The following is a 7,856-nucleotide window of genomic DNA, read 5'->3' on the forward strand; positions in this document are numbered from 1 at the left end:
ATGTCGTACTTTCTTATTCGATTCTTTTGGACCTGCAGTGAAAATAAGGATAAATCCACGTGATAGCAGTTTTCCAAAACGACCAAAACTGTACATGTTAAGTCTCAAACTGGCCGCTTTTGCTGGATCTGGAGTGAACAAAAGATTTAATTTAAGTTGTGGTATTTCAACACAAGGGCTCAAAATCCTTTTTTTCAGTTGCTCATATAGCACTTTTTTATTCGATTCTTTTGGACCTGGAGTGAAATGTAGGATGAATCCTCGTGATGGCGGTTTTCCAAAACGACCAACACTGTACATGTTAAGTCTTTTCCAAAGACTTAACATGTACAGTGTAAGTGTACTGTACAGTCTTAACATGTACAGTGTTCTTACAATCAGATAAGTCTCCTTTTTTGGCAAGCCTTACGATCAAGCCAGTCTTCCAATCTTCAGGCATGTTCTCGGACCAGATTTCTTGGAAGATCTACTGAAGGATGGTGGATATCAGAGTTTCTTCCGCTTTAAGCAGTTCAGCACAGATTCCGTCAGCTCCAGGCGCTTTGCCGTTTTTTTGCTTGATCTAGAGTGAAAATGATCTTTAATCTACGTGGTACTATTTCAACACAAGGTCAGAAATTTTTCCAAAATCATAATTTTTAGTGGTTCGTGTAGCACATTCTTGTTCGATCCACGTGATGGAAGTTTTCCAAAAAGACCCGAGTTGTACATTTCAAGACTCAAACTAGCGGTTTTGCTGGTTTTGGAGTATAAATAATGTTTCAACACAAGGGCTCAAAATCCTTTTTTTTCAGTTGCTCATATAGCACTTTTTTATTCGATTCTTTTGGACCTGGAGTGAAATGTAGGATGAATCCTCGTGATGGCGGTTTTCCAAAACGACCAACACTGTACATGTTAAGTCTCAAACTGGCCACTTTTGCTTGATCTCACTCACTCACTCAATCCTCTTCGTGCCCTTGGGCACATAAGGCCGTTACCAGATTCCGCCACTGCTGCCTGTTCTTTGCACTCTTTCTTAGCTCAACCCAGCTGAGTCCGCTTTCCCGCATCTCTTTTTCAACTGTCCGTCGCCAGGTCTCTTTTGATCGTCTCCTTGCTCTTTTCCCAGATGGAGTCCAGTGCAGAGCAACTCTGGGAATTAAAGATTGATCCATCCTGAGGACGTGTCCGATCCAGCGCCACCTTCTCTTCTTTTAAAGGTGTTGTTGTGGCTCGGCATTTGAAATGATGTTAGGCCAGAAGATGTTCAGTATGCGGCGTAGACACCGATTTAGGAATGTGTCAAGTGTGTGGCAGATGGCTTTTGTGGTCTTCCATGACTCGCACCCATACAGCAACGTGGTGAGGACGTTACTCTTGAAGAAGCGGAGTTTAGTCTTTAGGGTGATCCTCTTGCTTTTCCAGATGTTCTTGAGGGAGGCAAATGCTTGTCCTGCCTTGGAGAGCCTCTGACTCTGAGTCTCCATCGGTGGTCATCTTGGAGCCAAGGTACGTAAACTCGTTGAATTCTTCAACTATCTTCCCATGCAGGGTGATCGGCGCATCTGAGCGATCGTTCATTCTCATGTGTTTGGTTTTCTTGGGGCTGACCTTAAGACCAAGCACAGCAGCTGTAGATGGCAGACCTTCGGTCATGGCCTGCCTGTCTGTGTGGCGGTGGGCTAAGAGACAGATGTCGTCTGCAAAATCAAGGTCGCTGAGCACATCAGAGAGAGTCTATCGAAGGCCTCTTTGATCTTGTGTAGCGTTCTTCATGACCCAGTCAATACAGAGAGAGAATAGAAACGGAGAGAGTATGCACCCCTGCTTTACGCCCGTTTGAACGGTAAATGGCTCTATCACCTGGTTTTCACAGATGACCTCCTGGGCTTGGCAGTCGTGATACAGCATCCTGATGACATTCACTACCTTGAATGGTATTCCGTAGTGTCGAAGGATGCACCATAGCGTTTCCCTGTGGATGCTATCGAAGGCTTTTTTCTAAGTCTATGAAATTGGCATAGACTGTGCTGTTCCATTCCTTCCCCTGCTCAAAGATCTGCCTGAGAGTAAAGATGTGGTCACTGCAGGATCTCCCTTAACGTAAGCCAGCATGCTCTTTACAAATGTCCTTCTCCAGGGCAGCAGTCATGCGCCCTAGTATGATCTTACTGAACACTTTGCTTGTGAGACTCAGGAGTGTTACACCCCTCCAGTTCTTACAATCAGATAAGTCTCCTTTTTTTGACAAGCCTTACGATCAAGCCAGTCTTCCAATCTTCAGGCATGTTCTCGGACCAGATTTCTTGGAAGATCTACTGAAGGATGGTGGATATCAGAGTTTCTTCCGCTTTAAGCAGATTCCGTCTGCTCCAGGCGCTTTGCCGTTTTTTTGCTTGATCTAGAGTGAAAATGATCTTTAATCTACGTGGTACTATTTCAACACAAGGTCAGAAATTTTTCCAAAATCATAATTTTTAGTGGTTCGTGTAGCACATTCTTGTTCGATCCACGTGATGGAAGTTTTCCAAAAAGACCCAAGTTGTACATTTCAAGACTCAAACTAGCGGTTTTGCTGGTTTTGGAGTTAAAATAATGTTTAATCGACGTTGTGGTATTTCATCACAAGGGCCCAAAATCGTTATTTTCAGTGGCTCATGTAGCACCTTATTCGATTGTTCTGGGCCTGGAGTGAAGGGTAGGATGAATCCACGTGATGGCATTTTTCTAAAAAGACCCAAGCTGTACATGTTGTCTCAAATTCGCTGGTCTTGCCGGATCTACAGTGAAAAAATCTTTAACTTACAGGGTGGTATTTCAACACAAGGGCCCAAAAGGCCCAGTCCATCCGCAAGGATTCATGAAGTTGTGAACGTTTTCCCCAAAGTTCGTTTCTACTTATGGCAGTATATTAAACATCTGAGCAAATGCCATTCACCTTTTAATGCCATTTAGTTCCATAGATCGAAATTGTAAGGTGAATTATCAGGCCAAAACCAAGCTTCAAGGTGACGGAAATTACAGTAAAAACCCACATATAAGAACCTAACATTTAAGAACCTGTTAGGCTAAAACTTTTATTTTAAACCCTCTTTTCATAAGAACTTATTAAGCCTAAAGTTTTTAATAGGTTCTTATTTCATAAAAATGAAAGCACAGATGAAAAAAGACATGCATCCTAGTACATTGGGAAGATAAATTTACTGTATGGTTATCATCTAAACTGTATTCTAGATAACTATTTAAAACAGCAATATATTCCATATCACATATGCCCTGTAGTTAGTTACCGGTATCTGTGTTGATCGCTAGTGCCCCAATCAAATTAAGAACCTGTTTAAGAACCTAAGTAACCTAAAACCCCACTAAATACCATTTCTATAAGAACCTATTTAGGCTAAGTTGGAAAAATTTAGGTTCTTATACGTGGGTTTTTACTGTAGTGCAAATGTCCAAATGTTATACAAACATACGAAGATCGACAATATTTTCCCTGTTGTTTACTGAATTCTGGACTCGTTCGTGGGATGTCTGAAAGCTGTTTATGAACCAGAAGCAAGTATTCAAGGAGAAAAGGCAACATTGTGTTAATCAAGGGAACATTCTGTTAATCAACGCGATAATCTTGATTTGGTTTGATGGCCACGCTGAAAGCTTCGTGTTCAATGGCTGTCACGCAATCTACGGCAAAATGTTACCTTGGCTCTCGCTTGAAAGGAATACAACTTGCAGCCAAATCATAAATACTTTGGCAAGAAACCACAGGCGTTGGTTTTGTCGAAGGCGTTCAAACGGCGAAATCCGGATAATGAGATCGACAGCAGCAAGGAGGCCGTAATTGTATGGTACTGGCCTGGGAGTGTGGAATCGGCCGAAGCGGTAAAAACAGCGAACCGTTAAAAAAATGAATTCGCTGGCCCAATTTTCAACACTGGCTTTAAAAAACATTTTTCCTTTGTATGGTGAGTAACTTGCAGTTTGTTTTATATTTGTATCTTCCCGGACCCTTAAGAAACTGGAATTCGAAAATGCCTAGTTTTGCGACTTTTGAAAATGTCGCGAAGCATGTCTTCTTACTTTGCATGCAGATTGTGAATGGTGTACAGAGGTTTGTTCTAGTATACATTTAAACAACCGAGGTGCAAGTGTTATGTTGATGTAAATTGTCTGTTGCACGAATAAATCTAGAGATAAACGCTGCTAAAGTTGACCTAAAACCACAACTTTTGTTATGCCACTGGGGCAATTTTTTGGGGGTGGTCTGTTCTCGAAAACAATAGTCAATCAATCAAAAAATGTTACCATATTTATGTTACCACATAAATATGGTGGAGATCAGCCGAACCCTTTTCCGACATTTTTCTTTTCTGTCTGGATTTCCCAGACGCAAACTCTTAAACACGTCTGCCAGCAGGGCCTTGCTCTTATCAACATCACGTGTACGCCGCGCGTCTGTCACCTGCTCCACGAATTACGAGGAGATTTTGGTCGGTTGATAATCGATGGTCCGATAGACTTTCTTGATGATCGCCCCATGTTCCACGTACCAAAGCAGCAGCGGTACATAGAACAAAAGCTTTTCCGCGAACAACGCACCAACGAGCATATTCCAGCATGTACTGTGACACCACTCTCTCAGGCACATCTTTGTTGTAAAAGAATGGTGGCATCTCTTCAAAATTCCTCCACAGACGTTCTGGGATCTCAATGTTGACTTTTGCAAATCCAAACCACTTGCCTGCGTTTAGTGTTTGTGTCAGCCGCACTGCCGCCGGCTCTGCATCATCCGTGTAGTCACAGACTTGTTCCTTATCACAGGTTCTCTCAACATTGTTGACAGATAGAGCACGTTGGCGTTGTATCCCAGGATGCGCTTACAAACTTTCGCATCTTGGTACTGGTGACCTCTTATTCTCCCCCCCCTCCCTCCCCCCACGACTGCGCCTTTTAGCATTTCATAAGCTTCTGCGCCCGGGCTGTACAGATCAGCTCAGCTCAACGCTCAATCGAACTCTTTAGCAAATAGTGCAACTCAATGCTCACAGCATCTTTCAAAATGTCAATTCCCTCTCTGTATAGAAAGCTCGCATCTTTTCAAATGCTTCCAAGCCCGGCGCCACATCGAGATTGTTGTAGTAACGCAGCCAGTCTGCAAACGTTCGCATTCCATTCACTCGGGAAAACTTCTTGCAGGCTCGCCATTCTGATGTAAACTATTGGATTTTGTCCAATATCAGTATAATACGTAGTGAGAGTCTAGTTAATCACTACCTGGGCGTATCGCGTGCTTGCGTGATGACCCAAGTTCTGTTATCATATCGTAGCAGATCTTAGCCTAGCAGCGTTTTTTTTACCCACCCTCCCACCCGCGAGCCGCATAAGGGGGCGGCTTTCGGTTTTGCCTACCCCTTGTTGCGGCTTTGCTTTTTCCGGCAAACAATAAAGTCAGCGTATTTGTATATAGCCGTTGCTGTTTGATGTCTCCATATTACTCGTTACCTTGTTGATTGACACGTAGGATTATACAGTAAAAACCCGCGAGTAAGAACCTATCGTTTTTTAGATTAGCTTAAACAGGTTCTCACATAAAGGGTTATTAACACAAATTTAGGCTTATTAGGTTCTTAATTTCTGTGGAAAAAATTCAATGTTGTAAAATAGAGATTTTAGTGGTATTCGGCCTTTTTCTTGTATAAAATTTGCATTCTGTTGCATCCGGGATAATAAGGCTTCTAGGTTACGTATCTCCAAAGAGGATCCAGAATTTTAAACTTATCATATAATCAATTTAGAAAATTAGAACCTGTTTTCAAATTTTAGGCTAAACAGGTTCTTATAAAAATGGTACCTAATTTGCAAATTTTAGGCTAACAGGTTCTTAAATGTTACGTTCTTACTAGCGGGTTTTTACTGTACTTTCAAAACAAAAGAGTTTTTCAGTCTTGAATACCAGTCCGGATAATCTGGCAACCCTGGCTAATCAATCTTTTCCATTCAACCACTCATACGGAAGCCACGATTTTTCGATTTTTCGACGGCACATCCATAAGTTTTAACCAATTTTTCATAACTTGTCCCTGGGCCGATGTAATTGATGACATCAAGAACGCAGAAGCCTGGGGTCAGCATGAACGTGGTCAATGTCCCATTTTTCGCCACCTTGACCTTGGCAGCTGTGTCAGCCAATCGTTCGGCGAAGTGCTTTTTGATCAGGTTCAGGTCATAGTGCCCATTGTTGAAGCCGAGGACAAGGACCTGGTTGTACCATTCCTCGATTTTGGTGCGCTACATTTTTGGAAGCAGATTTATGTTGTCGGGACTGTACGCCGCTCGCACCTCAGCCCGAATGTTTGGCTCTCGCAGCTTTAACTCTTCCATAAACTTTCAGATCAGCTATTTAGGTTGGCCGTTGCAGATGTGCGTGGGTCCTCGGTCAAGGGTATCGCCGATGCTCACCGAGATCGGCACGTGTTCGCGTTCGATCGTGAGCTCAAGCGTCGGATGTTTGCGCCTTGTCTTGTCTTGGTACGATTCGAAATCAAAGAAGATAGCGTGGGAGTTGCTCCATGTCCGTGGCTTGCAAACCTCCGACAGCTCCCTTCCCACACTTCCCTTCCCATGACGATGTAGCCAGCCGCTCGGAGCACTCTTGTGCGTTCCACAGTCTGCGTTTCTGGGGCGTACCCGTCCACTGGGTAGCCCACAAGCCACCTCTCACCCCCGTGGCCACACACTGCCTGATGGATGTGAATTTTCCGTCTCCGCTATTCTAGAAAGCCGCAAAAGGGATTCTTTGGAGGTGCTATACTTTGAGAAGAAGGCCTTCTCATAAGTTGTTTGCGGTGCTTCGACTCGCCCGGGCAGTGGATAACCGTCTTTTCTCGGGCACAACTTTGAGCATGTCGCAGAAAGTTGCAAGATTTTGTGATGGCGCCTGACAATAAACACGCATACATTTTCGCCAGCTTTGCAACATCCTTGATAACAAACACATGCCCCTCATAAACACTGATTGTCAGAATGTTCTTCAGTCAGGCAATTCAAAACAGGAGCGCCTCGGTTGAGATGTATTTCAACCTCACCCAATTCACCAAGAGCTGTTCAAGGGTAGCCGTGTGAAACAGTTCTGAGTTTTAAGAATCTCTTCACAAGTTCACGAATTGCTCTTGTGCTTCAATCTGGTCTTGCTCCACGGTGCACCGCAATGCAGCGCCAGACACAAGTTGTCCCAGTAGGTATCCAGCGCCACCATCACCCGCCAATGTGCAAGGCTGCGCAGCCAGTGTGGCAATGGGCCTGTGCCAAACAGTGGTTGCCAATTAAGCACCACCTTCACATTGACATCAGAATATCACTTTGTGTTCGGTCTTTGTGTTCGGTCTTCTTAAGTATATCATCTAAACACAGTTATAATACTAGGCTAGCATCAAAATCAACCTACTATATCAACCGTGTTAGAACTAATTATGGCAAATTTAATCTACACTTTTCTGGTCCCTCCATCTGGAATAACTTGGATGAAGAACTAAAAAGTCTATCTCTTCATTCATTTAAGCAAACTATGAAAAAGCATTATTTAAGTACTTATGGTTAATGCTGGCTTAGTATTTTAATTCTCTTTTCGCTCGTATTAAACTAATATTAACAAATTTTAGTTCAAACATTAACTGGTACTGTTTTTCTTTTTTTTTTCCCATGTTCCCTTTTTTCCCTACTTTTCTAAATTAAATTATCACTTATACATACTTAGTTACATTGTACTTATTTATATTTATTTTATTTTATTTCATTTTGTCTGCATGGTACTTAATTACTTAGTAATTGTCTTATTTTACTTCTGTCTTCTTTTATGTACAACCTTGTCAAAGCAATTA

Source organism: Oculina patagonica, chromosome 1 (genome assembly GCF_052425735.1).
Source record: "Oculina patagonica isolate OP01 chromosome 1, crgOcupat, whole genome shotgun sequence".
NCBI classification, from domain to species: domain Eukaryota; kingdom Metazoa; phylum Cnidaria; class Anthozoa; order Scleractinia; family Oculinidae; genus Oculina; species Oculina patagonica.